The sequence below is a fragment of the Lathamus discolor genome, chromosome 2, assembly GCF_037157495.1.
Source record: "Lathamus discolor isolate bLatDis1 chromosome 2, bLatDis1.hap1, whole genome shotgun sequence".
Lineage (NCBI taxonomy): Eukaryota > Metazoa > Chordata > Aves > Psittaciformes > Psittacidae > Lathamus > Lathamus discolor.
This window is the reverse complement of record NC_088885.1, coordinates 116425725-116443616: the sequence shown is the minus strand read 5'-3', so window position 1 is coordinate 116443616 and position 17892 is coordinate 116425725. Positions and strand designations below refer to the sequence as shown.

General features: G+C 40.0%; 1 long non-coding RNA gene across 1 annotated transcript; it reads right to left on the bottom strand.

Moving 5' to 3' along the window:
- Positions 1–968: 968 nt before the first annotated feature.
- Positions 969–16318, bottom strand: LOC136009362 (uncharacterized). Its single transcript, XR_010610523.1, has 6 exons — positions 16265–16318; positions 8591–8690; positions 7230–7343; positions 5948–6080; positions 4671–4770; positions 969–1091 (listed from the first exon to the last, which is right to left on the bottom strand). It is a non-coding gene; the product is annotated as an uncharacterized LOC136009362 (long non-coding RNA).
- Between the last annotated feature and the right edge of the window lie 1574 nt (positions 16319–17892).

The window sequence follows — 17892 nt, the reverse complement described above, 5'->3', positions numbered from 1 at the left end:
GGAGTGATGAAATTTATTTAAGCTAGAAGAAAAGGAAACTGAGTGATGACTTGGTAGCATTCTTCACCTATGTAGGAGACTTGCAGACAAAATCAAGTCATCTTCATGCCTGCAAAAAAAAAAGATATGAATTGATTTGCAGCAAGAGATATATTAGATCATAATTTTCTTAGTATATCTCAGCATTTAGGAAGTTTCTTAAAGAATTCCTATCATCAAAGTTTTTAGAAGAATAAGACAGACAAACTGCTTTCAGGAATATGCTACACAGAGCTGATTCTTTCTCAGAGGAGGTAGGACCTCAATGTTTCTTTCAATCTCATGTATCCTTGATTTTTATCTAACAGCTTAAATCACAAGAGATGATAACATAATTCTTAATAATCTAATTCTGCAAGTCAGTATTAAAGCATTTAGTCAATACCAGTCAACTAATTCTGAACGCTCACAAGATAGTGGTGTACAGAACCAAAAAGATTATATACCATAATATTTTCTTATGGCACAGTTTCTTTTACCAAAGAGCTCAGTCCTAAAAATCTTCACAAATGTCTTTGTACAATTATATTACCTTTACTCAGGGAAAAAAGACCCATGCTACTCAGGTCTGTATTAAATTGAAGGATTTGGCTTCTTTATGTATTATCGGTGTACACAGTGCAAAAACATTTATCAGCCTGGTGATATAGGTTGTTGGCTTTTCGTCACCAGTATTTCTGGACTGAGTCCATCTAAAACTAAATCTTGATCTAATATCATGTGAGAAAAGAAATACTATGAACACTTGCTTTTGCACTTACGTAGTTTGTGCTGGCTGCTGCTATGCAGGACAGCACCATGCCGACTATGTACAAGAAGGGCAGGCTGGGTGGGCAACCCACCTCAGTACGCACAGTTGTGCTGGGTAGAGGACTTGTGCAGGTTGCAGCAGCTCAGGATCTGGCCTGAAGCTTCTCTAGAGTCCCATTTTGCAGCTCCGATAATAGCATCATGAAAGGACACAATTTATTTTTGCTACGTACACTCTGTTCTAACATTTTACCTCCTTCTCTTCTATTCCCAGAATCCTTGACTTTAGAGTAGAAGAAATGCTGTAAAATCAAATGAGCTGAAATGAGATGCTGCTTATGCATTCACTGTTTGGTTACTCCTTTTTCTATTACCAGCTGTTTGGTTTTGGAGGCCAGGTAAGTATACCAAGAGACATAGGGAGCATCTTCAACCCTGCTTCTGCCTCTTCAGAAGCTTTTCGTTCCCTTCCTTCATCCTGACCTTCTTGCTTACTGTAGTCTTGAAAGTCAAGTCTGGCTAAGTGCAGGTGGTAAGTGCTGCTGTAGATCTACTTATCCAGCCCTCTGACAAACCCTTATGTCCATTACAATCATATAGTATTTCAGAGAAAAGAAACTCTGAAAGAGAACAGCAATAAGATGTCAGTCTCTACTATCAACAACTATTTGGCTTTAGAGAGCAGTTGCCTCAGTGACTGAACAAAGTGGATTTAATTTTATGAAGAGATTGCTTTTGATGGAGACACAGAACATTTCAGTGGGGGAAAGACTGGATGGTTATATCTTCTCTGAGATGTAGTTAGAGTATTCCCCATCCAATGCCAGGTGTCTGGTACAGGTAGGTAGTGAAAAGAAGGCTCTATTTTCTCTAACAAATTGCATTAAGATTACAACAGAATGGGGTGAATAGCACAAGGATGCATTCAGTGTCTCACAAAGTGAAGGTCAGCTGAAGTGCACAGCTTTTTATATTTCCTTTTTGTGAAAACAGACAGAAACAGAAAAACGGAGCTCCAGGGGCTAGGTGTCATTAATACCTAGCAGCAGAAGGAACAAGCACAGGGGTTAACACTTAATCACACAGGAGCTGTTTAATGTTATTACCCCAGTGTCTCCCCCTGGCCTCTACAGCTTTGGCTGAAAGCAGTGATCCCGGCATCTCCTGCTTGATGCTGTGTGACACCGAGTGCACACGTACTTGGCTACAGAAAAGAACTGGTCTTTGGGTGCATAATACTGTTGACTTTAGTCATAACACTCATACAAGCAGAGACTCTGGCTGTACATAGAAGTAATAGGATTTCTTCAGTTCCCTGATTTATGAAGAAAACAGGAAAGCCTTGATTTCTTAAAACAAAATAGGTATTTCTCCAAAATAAAGAACTGCAGAACTTCACTCAGCCAAGCATTTCTCTAGCTACAAGAAGACAAAGAGGTTGGAAGAGACCATGAATCAAATAAATTATGTTTTATATCTCCTCTGTAGCTGTATCTGTGCTTTCCATCTGCAAGACTCTTTCCTGTTCAGCTATTCAGTTTGTGGAACAGAAACTTTTGATAAGCTGACTAAATTGAAGAATGTTAGACTTGTGTTTAAAAAATACCTATAAAATCACATTTTTTTTTAGTTACCCAGCAACTAGTACCACACTTAGTATACCGTGCATTTATTTTGTTGAACCCTGTATCAGTCCAGTGACAAATTATAGTGAATATTGTTCTTTTTTTTTTTTTTTCTTTTGGGAAGAATTTTCCCCAAAGTCAGATTTTGCTCAAGTTATCATTCCAGCCATAAAGTTGTGTAACACTCAACTGCCAGGCATAGACTGTTTTTCTGAGAATTGAACAGAAATGACAAAATACAAACTAAAGTCTAATAATAATAACACATTAAGGCATTAGAGACAACAAATTAAACAGGATGTTTCATAGCAGGGAACAGGATGGAAAGCAAATGCATAAAATGTTTCTTCCTTGATAGCAGCACTTTAATGTTTTCATATCTTCTGGCAGGCAGAGACAGAGGATACAAGACTGATATGAGAAGAAGTGCCCCTGTGTACTCCTCACACACTCTCCCCATTGTATTTCTAACAGGTCAATGTGTCTACTTCCTGACCCTTTTTTTTTCTCTTTTCCTTTCAAATGGTGTTTTTCTCTAATGTGAAATCACACCTGAAATTTTAGATTTCCACCCAATGAGCCCCTCTCAAAATTGCACCTTGAAGCTCTTCCTTTACTGCCAACTCTCAACTCTGCCTTGCTAGATTACCCAATTTTCCAAGTCCTGTGTTCCAAGACCCCTCTATTCTTCCTTTGCTGTTCTTGTAGTGTTCATTAGTGCAAAAGCAGGGATAAACATACACATGACTAGATTGCATCCAGAGCCAGCTTCTCTCTAGAATGCCAGTATCCATGTTTATGCAGTGCTGGGGCCAAGGAAATAAACTTTGCTAGAATGTAGCTGCATCCTTCACAGCCATTCAAGTGTTCATGCCAGCTGCCATGGGGCTTTTGTTGGCTCTGCTGGAGACCCATGCAAGGATGGGTATCCTTGTTCTAGAGCCAAGTTGGCTTCATTCTTTTGCCTTGCTGTGAGAGCTAATACATTACTCTGGAAAAAGTAGGGGTAGGGGAGATGTTGCCTAGATAGCTGAACTGGACCTGCTATAATGAAGGTTAGAATTGGAAGCAGCAGTATTGTCTTCAGTGTTATCAAAGACATAGGGGCTGGATTATTCAATTTTCTGAAGTTTCTTAACCGCAGTGTACCTGGTTGATGACGAGTTGGCAGCATAGATGTAGATGTCAAAGGTTAACATATAGATTGTTAAAGGTTTTACACTGTGGCATCTGTGCTCCTGAGGTGATACCATTTGGGTGTTTATGCAGCAGTGAGATCACTTACAGGAAAATCTTCTCTGAACTTCTCCTAGCACTTCTGCTGGCCATGTAATAGTGTTAAAAGCAGGCCCCAAAGTACAATCAGCAAATAATGTCAACAAAACCCTTGGGAAATAGCAACAGTAGAAAGAAAAAACACATGTACATGAAAAATTGTCCACCAACCCATGCATATTTCTGAGATAATAAAACATATATTTAATTATAGCCCTCAGGTATTCACAGGACCTTAAATTAGTACCATAATTATGCCATGTGTTTTTTACAGTGGAAAGAAATAAAGAGAGAACCCGGTTTAGTGGTAAGGGAGGAAGTAACTGTGAGTAAACTGTGTGACCGCCTTTCAGCTGGATCTGGGTTCATTTTCCTAAAATGTTTGGGACATATTAAATAGGTGAGGCTGCGCTCTGGGGGGACTACTGCCTCTTGCATGGAGAAGACACCATTTAGCTAATGTTTAAGCCTGTTCACTAAAACTTATAAAACAACCTCTGATACTTTCACATCTCACAGAGACATAGCACTCGAGATACCAGACCTGTGGTACACAGTTTTGCTTCTACTGGGAGAAAATTATCACCACCAGCAGTGGCCTTACCTTATTTACAAGGCCGTGCTTAACTGTGAACTCTTGTGTTATTCACACATACATGACAGCCAGCATTTGGTCCAGCGGCAGTGAGTCAGGGAGGACACACATCTTGTATTTCATAGTGAGAGCATGGACAGCCCACTGCTGGGCAGCCTCCCTGCTGCATCAGCTGAGCTACTCTCAAGAAGAGAGATTATACACAACAGGATAAGGCATCACAGTGTATCAGTTTAATAGCAAAGCAGATGAATTTTAAAGAACTGGAGACTAATTTTCCTAAGTTGTGGTTCCAAGAGAAATCATGCAAGGCTTTAGGCCCCTAGCAGTGGGGAATTGAAGTGCCGCAGCTGGATGATGGAAGGCACTGAAGTTGTACAACTCACCTGACTGCTTCAGTTTTGTTCTAGAAATTCTGAAGGGATTAACTTTGTTTGTGCAGACTGTATGCCAGATCAGGTATTTACTGTCCTCTCAGCCCTGGTACTGTGTGAGGAATAACACAGAGAAACAGTATAAAGCATCATCAGTGTGAATCATGTTTTGGGTGCGCCAGCTAACTGGGCAGAAATGTAATTCCCTCGCTGATCCCAATCAGCTTTGTTTTCCCAAGTGCTGTAGTAATAATAACATGGAACCAGAGGCTTACAGACAGCTAACAGATTGAGTAACCTTAACAAATACGTACATCACAACCCGCCAGGAATCACAACAGAATTCGGGTACAGTAGTTTCAATACTCTGACATAGTAAAATAAGGCTGCAACTGTTTGTGTCAGCTGATCCATTGATAAAAATAATATCAGTGATTTCAGCTTCATTTAGCCTTTTCACCATTACCACTTCTAGAACCCCAGGGATAACTGTATTTCAAGAAAACAAGTAAACTTTTCCAATGTTTGACAAAGTGAGTTGTCTTTTGAAAAGCAATCACAGCCCTAAGCATGGGGTGATGTCTCATAACATTCTTACAAAAAGCCTTTTAAGACTGACTGGCAGATTCGGCCCCACCTTGTTCAATTGTAAGAAAGCAAATGGCCTGCAAAGGAAACCTGCTTAAAGTCTCCCAGCAGGCACTTTGGTTACTACCCACTATGAGTTACAAATTAAGTAATAGGAAAAAGGAAGAAATAACAGACTTCAATAATGTTAGGCCTAAGCTAGTATTAGTCCACTTCTTAGAATCATTCTAACACCAAGACAAAACTTTAGTGTGGATTACTTGAATGAGTTGAGCTACATGGGAACATTTGTGAAGTCACATCACTCTGTGATCTCTCTATAAGGCTATAACTATCAGTCTTCAGCAGGCTAATGCAAGTGAGGTACCCTTTAAAGCATCAGAACTCAAAGAAACTTGCAAAACTAATTTAGAGACCTACTTAATTACCTGCTTAAATATGAATGTTAATTATTGAACACAGGTAGATTGCGAAACATACCTTTCCTCACCCACTCCAGTGCTATTGTAATAAACACTGCTGACTTAAATCATGAATAACCACGAGCAACAGACTTGGCAGAAAAAGCTGATCTCACAGAAGACTGTGGGAATCTTATTCTTCTGCATGCCCAGTTTGTCAGGGATTTGTCCAGTTTGTTCGTGAGCGCAACACAACACATCATTTTGGTCATGCTTGCTCGCTCCTGAACACCTTCTTACCTAAATGAAGACAGTGTGCTGCTGTTGTTATCTTTCAGAGGCCACAGGGTTTACACACAATACTGAGCCACACTCTCTTTGCAGATGACTCTCTTCACCGAGACACCACTATTCCTGTGCTGGAGGTTTCCACCTGACAGCAGATCGATTAATCGCACCAAATGTTGACTGTGTGACCCATTAACCCAGCAAAGATTTTAGCAAATGGGTGCCATTTTAATGAAGAACAAAACGTAGTTATCAACCGTGAGATCTACTGAGATATGAGGAGAAATAGCAAGACCATTAATGACTTCATTCCCACAGAATACTTAGAAACTCCCCCAAAGTAATTTGATAGCCTGTCCCCTTTTTCTGTAGTATGATCTGTCTTTGAGAATTGGACTAGATTGCCATCCTGGATGAAAACCTCTGCCTCATGTCTTCCTCACATAATTTTTAGTACAGTATAGGCCTGGGCTTTGTACAGTCCTGGCACCCATTTTTAATGTAGATTTCTATTTGCCTCTACAATATTATACTAATTGGATGAAAGTAATAAAGGCAATTAGATGGCCCTAAGCTTCATGGGAGACTGTCTGACAAGGGAAAATATTTAAATTAAATCCCACAGGTTAATTTCACTCTCAGAACCTCTTCACATGAGAAGATTTCCACTGAAAAGGGATGCTTCTCCTTAACTGTTTCATATTATCTTCCCTGGAATAAGTAGAGAGAAAGAAGCACTGGGCTTTTATCTTTCAGTAAGTCTTTGTTTCATTGTGGTGGTGATTTCATTCAATGCACTTTCTCAGTGCTTTGAACTAGGATTTCATGCTCCTTGGGGATGATGGGAAACACAGTGCACTTTGGGATTTGGAATTAGCAGCATATTTTGGTTTTGGTCACTATAAATCTGCATTTTCCATATCCTCTCACATTCTATGATTCTATAAGTGTAAAAAGTCTACGATATGTCTTTTCCCATGAAAGTTCACTGCTGTTTGACTCTGAACTTGTGGCTCAGGACAATGTAGTGATTGATGTGGATAGGTACAAGACATACTTCTGGGTACCCAGTTCCTGAGCAGTCGGAAGACAGCAGCAGCATTTCCTAGTTTATCTGCATCAGGGCTTACCAAATCAAAGGTCTGGAAGGGATCTCGAGGTTCCTCTGAGCTATCCCTCTGACCCCAGGTTCAACTGTCCTGTTTCAGTCTTGACTCAAGTCGTCTAGAGATCTGCACTGGGGAAATCTCCATAAAAGCAGAGTAAGAAGTCAGAGTTAAGAAGTGTCACTTACCTCTGAAAAACTTCACATTGGGTATGGCTCTTCCCAGGCTCAGGGAATGCAAGAGCAGAAGCACTTCTGTGGGGTAGGTCAGATCATAGGTCTGGCTAGCTCAGTGCTGTGCATCTAAAATGTTGAAACAGGGCACATATGTTGAAAAAGGCCTTTTAAGGTATTTCTTCTCTGAGAGAAACTGTAGTCAGACTATCTTGCTTAGTAACATCAATACGTCTATTTTGCATTAACTTTGTAATTCCTTTTTAAAACTGTTTATGCTTTCAACCTGCACAATATCCTGTCCCATTCAGGTTCATCACTCAGTTCTGAATGGAAAAAACCCTCTTCATTTTCTTGATTTAAAATTAGAGCCCTGAAGCCCTTTGGCTATTGAATTGTGAAAAGTAATGGAAGGTTGTTCCTGCTCACCTTTCACAAACCATTTGGAAGCTGAAGATTCCCACAACATTTAGTCTGCCATCATATGGGAGCCACTGTATGCAATTATTGTTCTGCCGTCTTATGGGAGCCACTCTATGCAATTATTGTTCTGACATCTTTCTCCTCCTTTGCTCTGCTCTTTTTGAAAGTGTGTGATCAGAAATATCTGTTGTATTTGAGATGGGAAATCATGGTAGATTTTTACAGGGGTATGATAATTTTTTATTGTTATTTTCCTCTTCTCCCTTTCTAACAATGCTAAATATACGCAATTCACCTTTTCTTGGTCACCAAATATTGCTCCAAGACCACTTTCTTGAGTGGTAATATCTAATTCATGTCCTAATACTATGTATGTATAGTTCATATTATTCCCATCTGTGTTACATGGCATGTATTCACACTGAGCTTCATCTGCTATTTTGTCGCCAATTAATAAAATACAACAAGAATCTCTTTTGCACATCTTCCCATTCAGCTTTACTCTGAATATCTGTGCCATCTGCAGACATTGGAACTTCACTCTCTACCCTCTTGCATCTGGTACAGCAGAAGCTGTAGCATAGATTTCCACAGCAGTATCTGGTAACCAACCTCTGCTGCAAAACCTGGCCATTTACTCCTGTCTTTTATTTACCACCTTTCAATTACTGGGGTGGGGGGTAGTTGTGTGGTGTGGCAGTTTATTAGTTATACATTCTCTTTTCTCAAAAGGTTTAGATTATTCGAGAAGCTTCTTAAAACTTTGGCAATCAAAATATACTATACCAAAAAAATAATCACTTGTTTACATGCTCACTTACTTTGTAAAAGACCCTAATATGCTGGTAACTCAAAAATTCCATTTTTAATAAGCATCTCAACCTTTCCCCAGTGCGCCATACTTTGGCTTTGTCTGTTAAATACATTTATTACCTTAGTTCCTACTAATTTACCTTGTACAGGCTGAAGTGGAGGTTGGTTGGAGAGGATTTTGCAGGAGAACTGGGAAACCAGCGGTGGCTGAATGACTTCAGACTCTCACAGGGTATTTTCCTGGAAATAAGCACATGGGAAACTCACAATGTCTAGTGACTTCTTAATTACAAGGAGATTGACACTGAATGGACCACTGTGGCTGTGTGGCATGCTGCCATGAAGAGGTGTCTTCTCTGACTATGAGGAGGGTTGTCCAGCCATTGGAAGTTAGAGACAGCTCTGCAAAAATGCTGTTCCCTGTTTTCAGCACATACTGTTTGTCTTCATACCAACCCACTGAATGTAGAAACAAAAGGAATATATTTGTTGTGTGATAGCAACAGCAATGTGAATCTGTTCGGGAAAGACTGTGATTGAATATACATAGACTGTTATCCATTTTCCCTAATAAAAAAAAGGGAAATAAACCCAACCAAAAAACAACAAACCAACAGACCCAAACCAGAAAGTTTTCCAATATGGTTACTAGTCTGAAGAGGAATGCTATTAGCATTTTTCTTCTTATCCCTCTGCACTCATGGTTAAGGAAACCCTTAAGCCCTAAAGCCTTAAATAACCTACCATGTGAGAGGGGCTTTGCATGATGGGGACTGGTAGGATATGTGCCTGGAAAGTTTTATGATCTATCTCAGCTTTGAGATGCCAGAGGGAAGGGGAGGCAAAGAGATGACAACTTTCAGTGACTATTATTTACAGTAGTAATAATGACCCATTAACAATACCCATGTACTGCCACACTATCTTCATAGCCACCAGTTGCCCTCCCTATTATGCCCAGACTGTGCTTTGTTATCCGGAGGCTGTCAGATCGAAACTCTCTTTCTTTCTCTAGCACTTTTATACATTCCTTTCTTTGCTTTTACTGCCTCTACTTCCACTCATCCTTCACTTTCTGTAGTCTGAGAAACTCTGTGTATGGGAGAGCTGGAGACTCCCATGAGATCCCTGAACTTCGTTTCACTTTTTAGTTTTCAGTTTATTTAAAACTGTGATGGTTAAGCCTGATGCCTGTAAGCAACGTTACAGGTATTAGCTAATGTTGTTGGCTAAGCACCAATTTTCACAAGCCAAAAAGAAAAACAAAATAGCTAAAGACTCAGTACATAGTAAGAGACTTCTCAGGGTTTGGTTTATTCATGTTGGCAGCCTTAGTGGTGACACAGCTGATATATGTTTGCGTTCTGTAGGATGCACAGATTATCTTTAAGTATATGCTTAATAGGCAGAATAATAATACCTGCAACATTTGTAGGTGGAGGGAACAGTTCACTGGATTAAGAGGCTGAACATTCTGGCCAATAGACAACAGCAATTGAAGATACTGTTCTAAGAAGTTTGCAGTGTTTTAACTCCCCATCCCACTGGCTCAGGTATCACCAGGCATCAACAGACAAGTAAGAGTGTAGCAGCAGTGGTACACTAATTTACATCAGAGAGTTAGTATCACTTGTTTGATGTAGGAAATGGGAGCTTGCAGTACTGATGACAAAAGGTTGAGGCATTCAGCACTAACATAAACTATCCTGGCTTTTACTGACAGCTCCTGTTCTTCATTTCCAGAGAAGCATTTCCAAGACACAAGATTTGTATCTTGCTGCTACATGCTTTCTACACACAGTGCTTAAGGGATAATCCCCAATGCACTGTAGTATACGAAGCAATAAATGGCTGCTGAGATTAATAGACTGAGCAAAGCTGAAGCATTTAATCAATCTCCAAAAAGTACTCGTTGCCAGAATATTACAATCAAGAGAATTTATTCCTCGTGTACAACAAACCTTAGCAGGGAACAGCGAAATTTCTGTTCACCAGTGAAGACTTGAACTGCTAAGCCATCCTCTTTCTGAACAGGGCACCTCACTAAGAAGTGGAGATGTGGGGATTGACTCCAGTCATAACCAAGCAGGAAACATGTACAGGCTTAGACCTGACTGGATAAGTGTGCTGTGGGTAATGTTGCCATCTTTTACATGGAAGGGATAATGTCTGATTTCTCTGTGCCATGATATCTTTATTTAAGATAGAAGATTAATAACAAGTATTAGACCCTTTTCTTGGTGTAAGAAAGAGCAGAATACAAAGAGACTTTGGATCTTACTGATCCAGCCCAACTTAGATACAATTTATAGCAGCTGCCAATTTAACTGCTGCAATTTAACAGCATTGCTTTAAAGATCTTAACTGTGCATCAGCAGGGACTACTAAAATGAGGTTACTCTGATGGACCTTGATGGATACCTTATAGCATCTAGGTGGTAGAACACTAACAATGGCAAAGAGCTCCTGTCTAACAGGGAGCTGTTGTATGAGCACATGACCTACATATGCCTCACCAGCACAAGGGTCAGTCATCAGGCTTTCTGACTTCAAAAGTTGTCTGTAGGTTCCCAATTTCTTAAAGAAATGCATGTAGTGACCTGCCTCAGAGGACATCACATTCCTCTTCCTGGCCTGAGCCATCAAAACAATTTACAGAGTTCAGCAGGTCACTCTCAAAAGAAATTAATATTTCACACCAATGATTAATATAAAGGTGTGAACCCTGAGGGGGCAGGAAGAAGATACAAATACCTTTCTCTACACCTTCCCTCTTCACTCACATGCTTTCTTCTGTATCCTTACATTATACGTGTATTTGTGCTTTCCAACATCTGATCAAATGGAGAGTTAGAATTTTCACTACAAAACTACTTACTTGTTATTTAACATGGTGTGAGATGTTGTTGCATGGTTGGATACTCTGGGAAATGCTGGCACTGCATGCCATCCCACAATGGATTCAACTCACTTTGTTTGCACCTCTTCCCTAGATGCCATACATTTTCCTCCTCTTCTTCTCCAGACCATTGTTGCTGGTTGTCCCAGTTGTACATGTCCCCTACCACAGTCTCTTCCAGCCCTTCTTTGTAATTTTCAGACTAAACACTTGAAAAAATCATACATGTTAAAGGAAATAGATAGTCACTTGAAAATCTTCTCTATGTGACCAGCTGATGCTTGCTAAAGCTTGTGTGAGAATGCAGATAAAACATCCCTGCTTCAGACTCAGCTGATTCAAGAAGCAGATCGATACAGTGGATTGAATCTGAATCAGGTTTCTAATACTAATCTTTTCCAATTCACAGAGAGGGAAAAAACCATAAAATCACAATAAAGAAGAAAATGGCTGCTCATTTGTAAGAGCTTTGAAAACAAACAAACACACAATAAGCAAAACCAGATTTACCTTGCCATAAATCCAAGCTAATCTGATTTTCTCTAGTATCTTTGTAATGAATTCTCATTAGTTTACAGATAGCATCATGGCACTTAAGTGGATAATGTTACATGCCATCGTTTATCTTTCTTCACACAGCTGATGGATGCCCACAGTGTCATTAGGATGTTATTATTTTTGAACTCCACGTGACTGAAATATGTATTAACTTTCAATCTTTCATATAATGTTGTAAAGTCATAATGATTTTTAATGAGGGCAATTAAGAAATTATTTATTAGAACAATACACTGACTGATCTGAACTGTCAGTTGCCCAAGTAAGTTATATGGGAGGAAGGGCTTCCTTAAGGCTTTATTATGGGTTTCATATGCTGAAGAGATCCTCCAGATTTTGTTTACATCAGCATAAATTTGAAGCAAGTGCAGTGTCAGGTATTTTATGTTTCCATCTGTAGAATAAGATCCCCAGGAACATTTTCAGAGCAGAAGGAACTCTAGATATACTTACTCTTCATAAATATAGTACAGTAGGCATAGTTGTGAGTTTTATTTCTTTTGCTTGAAAAAGCCTTTGGGAGTTTTCTGGAGCCAGTTAGGTTCATCAATCACTCCCAGTTCTGAGACTTTTAAGAGACAAGTTAGAGCAACTGGCATTGCTAACTTGAAATGGCTTAATATCGCATGTTTTATTCTCTGATTCAGGAAACCATAGTTTAAGACTATTGCCACATTTCAGACACGTATTTTACAGGTTTCCTGAAAAACACTGTCATCAAAATTTACATATGTTCCCATGAGAACTTAAGGGATGGAAAATGTCATGCTAATGTAAAGAAACTGATTTTGACTGTGACAATCCATAACTAATTTGAAGAAATATCACCAATTAGTTTGAACTCAGAGCTTGACTTGAGTCAAGCTATTTTGCTATGAAATTATTTTGTTATGACAAGAAATGCGTTTTTCATCTTAAAATCACATTTTAACCTTTTTCTTTTTTTTCCAAGAAAAGAACATCCACTGCTTTTTCGCTGAAAAAATAGAATAAGCTCTAACAGAGTAACCATTTAAATGCATCATATTTGAAGTGCTGTTGCAAAGAGAAGAGCTGCCTATGTGGAGAAAACAAATTGACAAATGGAAAGCCAGTCCAATTCTTTATTCTATTGCTGAGTAAAGATACTTAGATGAGACTGTATATCCTGCTTCCAGAGTACCATTGACTTTACTGATTACATTGCAGATATTCATGAAAGAATAAAACAACAACAAAAACCCACAAAACAAACCGACATCAAAACCCAAAGAAAACCACATGGTATGCTTATGGCATCATATCCTTTTGACATATGACCCATAAAAAGTATAGAAAGAGTAAAACATTATTCTTATTGACTTCACTGGGAATTAGGTCCTTAAAAGAATAGATAACACTGTCAGAACTGAGGTCACTCAGTCCTGTCCCACATATTTAAAGGACAGTCTTGCCTCCTGAGAAAGACATAATTTTCCTGATTTCTTTAAACTGTACTTAAATATCTACAGCAAGAGAAGTGGATTTGATACTGCTATATGCAGAGATTGACGACATCGTAAAATAAGTGTGAATCTCCCTGCAGCCAAAACAGTGGTGCTTTATTCATAGACTCATAGAATCATAGAATAATTAGGGTTGGAAAGGACCTTAAGATCATCTACTTCCACCCCCCCTGCCATGGGCAGGGACACCTCACACTAAACCATGTCGCCCAAGGCTCTGTCCGATCTGGCCTTGAACACTGCCAGGGATGGAGCATTCACAACTTGACTGGGCAACCCATTCCAGTGCCTCACCACCCTCACAGTAAAGAACTTCTTCCTTATATCCAATCTAAACTTCCCCTGTTTAAGTTTTAACCCATTACCCCTTGTCCTGTCACTACAGTCCCTCCCCAGCATCCCTATAGGCCCCCTTCAGATACTGGAAGGCTGCTATGAGGTCTCCACGCAGCCTTCTCTTCTCCAGGCTGAACAGCCCCAACTTTCTCAGCCTAAGACTGCATTCTGACTGCATATTAACATTTTTCTACCTACTTTGCAGAAGATGTGATGTATCAGGTACAGGGCGACATGGGCACCACAGAGATTCCTAGTTAGCTGACTTTACTAATTCAGTGAACCAAGAGCAAGACCCTTCCTGTGCTAAGTGCCGTCTATTTTCAATGGGGTTTGCACTGACACAGTTACTCTAATGGGAACTTTTTAAAAAGTGAAAAGCATCTTTCCCAACTTTTTCTAGGTACATATATGGCCATCCAATTGCTCCATGAAGAGCTTCTTGTAATCTAAGCTTTCCTGTTCTTAGCTTGAGGCCATTTCTTCTTGACCTGCTATTTTCTGAGACTAAGTAATTCCCTTCTTTCATTTATGCTGTTGGCTTCATAGTATTTATAAACCATGACGTTTCTCCCTTGAGTTTGCACTACGTTAAACAATATCAAATTTGTCTTATACATTCTCCATGTGTTCTATGATTCTATGAGTATCCCTGTGGTCAGTTGGGATCAGCTGTCCTGGCTGTGTCCCCTCCCAACTTCTTGTGCACCCCCAGCCTGCTCACTGATGGGGTGGTGTGAGGGGCAGAAAAGGCCTTGACTCTGTGTGAGCACTGCTCAGCAATAACAAAAACATCCCTGTGTTATCAACACTCTTTGCAGCACAAATCCAAACCATAGCCCATACCAGCTACTAAGAACAAAATTAACTCTGTCCCAGCCAAAGCCAGCACACAGGTCTAAAACATTTTTGTTGCCCTGGACCATATTTGAGGGTTCTGTTTTACAGGAGCACAGATTTTTACACTGTGTGAATTGGAATAGCTCATAATTTCAGGTGTGGCTGCTACCTGAGCCATGCATAATCACCTTAACTCAAGATTTACCTATAATCCTCTCCTTTGATATATAACCATGAAAACCTTTAAACTTCGTTGCTGCACTGCAATTTTATTTGGTTTCTTACTGTTCTGGTAAATCCTAATCCAGCCCCAAAGAAGACTTGATACTAAAGCTACTTAGCTGATTTGAAGGAAAAAGGAGAACTGAACTATCCTATGGCCAAAATAGCATGGAAGAGACAAAAAAAAAAAAAAAAGAAGGGAAACAAAATGACCTGCTTACACGCAATGTATGCAATTTTTCTAAGTACTCCATCTTTGTTTTTTCCTGCAAACCTTGCACTGAGATCTAGGCCTTGCCCAAATTGGAGTGCAGCAGCTACTTCAACAAGGGAACAGCAGACCTCTGCAGAGGACAAAACAAGCATTCCTGAATAAAGTATTTCCAATGAGCATGACTGGAAATCACATGAAGTGTCCTAACGTTTGCATACCACATTACAAAGGATATCACTGAGCTACCAATTAGAAAGGATCTTACCAGGCTTTTAAAAAACGATGCACATTTTACACACCACAGATTCCTCCTCGAAAAGACAACAGGAAAAAATGCTCTAAATACTGATACAGGAATATTCTCACGAACATCCTTCCTACACTATAACCATCAAAGGCATTACTCTGGGTAATTGGTTTTTGTCATAAGGCATTATATCTTCCTGCATATTTTCAAACCATAGAAACATAAAGTAATGTAAGATCTTTCCACCGCTGGCTTCTCAGGAGATCAAGCTGTTCGTCTCGGCCACTGAGCAGTGTTTCTGCAGGAGCCCTTACATCTGTGTCATTGCAGTTCTTTCTATTTAACCCCTTCTGGAAGCTAATTTATAAACCATTGCTAGCATGGCAGGTAGACGTACACTTACCTTTCTCAACAAACCTCCAGCTTTTCTGGCTCTTCAATAGCCATTTAATCTTCAGGCCCTCAGGAGATGGGAATCTAGCTGGTTTGGAGCAGATTTCCCAAATTGTCTCTGTTAATCTTGTTATTTTGTGCTAAGGTCAGTGCCCTCCATGGGGCAGAGGTACAGGAAACAAATACACAGCAAATTGCTGACATATATTACTCGACATCGTGTTTATAAGACTGCTGCTCATCCCTTTACAGCCTGCTACCAGCACAAACCAAGCCTGCTGCTATTATCAGTGTAGAGATGATGCGACACCAGCAGCCAGTGGGTTTTTCTAACCCACTAGGGCAAAAGGATGCATATTAAACCTCTCTCTACCCAGGGATGGATTTCAGTATCTTGCAGTCTGTCACAGCAAACATTGCAGCCCTGTTGGTGGGGATGTTAAAGGTTTCCCCCTTAACTGAGTAGAGAGAGTACTGCAGTTACAAACAGCAGCTCAGGCAATCAGTTCCAATTAAAGAGTAATTCAGTGACAAATAAAACTGCAGGCATGACTGAGTCCCCATTTTGGCAAAAGAAAAAAAAAAGAAAAAAAGACTTCCAAATATATCAGCTCTACTTACAGTATGTCATTATTATTAATTAGGATACTCCGGCAAAGCAGACCAAGCCCTTATTAGCTGAAGCAGCAGTTTGGGAGAGAATGGAGTTTTATTTCTTATTGATTAAGCAATAGATACAAGCTGAACCAGTAACCCCATGTGAAGGGTATTAGAGCTGAATGCATAGCAGATTTGTGTGAAGTGTTATGGCTACGGGACAGATCGATCTATATACGTTGCCCAGGGTAAAACTACATGAATGACTCTGAAAGGAGAATGCTGTCGCATCACATGGCAAATAATTGTTAATTTACCTTAGTGTGAAATCTTTTCACACCTCACATAAAAAAGTCACTTTTGTGGGAAGGTTGATGCAAGAATATTCCCTTTCAGGGCACTGATGGGGTGAAGTTCCACCTTTTGTGTGGAAAAAAATGACAGTTGTTCTGTGGACTTCAGACAAAAAAGTGCCCTTCCTTTGCTAACTCCTGCTCTGCCAGAAGTACCAAGCTGGTACCTGGAGAAATGTCCTGCCATGGATGATGACACCCAGTCCTGTATCCATTGGCTGCACAGCACCTATGAAATCCAGTCCTATGGTCCTCAGATGCAGCCTTGCCCCAGTGACTAGAAATAACACTTCTGTAGAGTTGCTGGAAGAAGGAAACGTTTGTTCAGAGTCTGGTGTGGCCATACTGCTTTAAACCTCAGATGACAATGAATTTACAGTGCATGTCTGCTCTGGCATTGCAGTGGCTGAGGTGCAAACATTTTAATGCTGACACTGCTGTGAGAGGATCTGCAAATAGAGCATCCTAAGCCATAGCAGCTATTCGCCTCAGGGAACGTGAGTCAGGGTGCTTAGATTGCACTGGTTGCTATTAATTGCTTACTTAACTCCAAAGAGCCAGACATGGCTATTTCATTTAAAGTTATGTTTTTAAAAACTTAAAATAGAATAAAATCTAGGTTGTAGCAGGAGGTGCCTAAAAACTCATTAGACTTCATTTCCCTATGTTGTAATGTGATGTGAGAATGAAATGATGGCAGATATGGAGCCACGTGTATGAAAAAGTCCTCTCTTGAGCGTTCCCTTTGCCCAACATTCAGGCCTCACATTTGATGTGAATGACACAGTCTTCACAGAACAGATCTTGCCCCAAAGGTTCAAGCTCTGTCTTGCATAAGCATAAAAATAAATTATAAGTAACACTTCATAAACTAGTAAGCTTCAACTATGTCCTGCTTCATTTTCCTAAAAAGCCAGGAATGCAAATACCCATCTGGATGTAAAGAGGGTTTGAAATGGCTACAGGAGAGATGTCCAGGGCAGACAGAGGCATCTTCTTTCTTTGTGGTCTGTGACTTTTACTCTTGTATAAACTTCATAGCTGGGGCCAGCTGTAGCAGAAAACGGTTACTAAAATCTGCTTTGTGCTTCAGAGAATGCATGATCTTGGTCAATAACACTTGGGACTTTCTTTTATTGTGTGCTGCAAAAGCAGCCTGGGATGCAAGTGAACTGTTGAGGCAGAAAGCAGATATTTTCTCACTGCCTGATTTGTTGGTTGTTGCATGGCAATCAGTGGATCCCATTTTACCTTATCATTTCCAAGTGAAATTCTCCTGGAGTGGAGCCTAATCTGTGC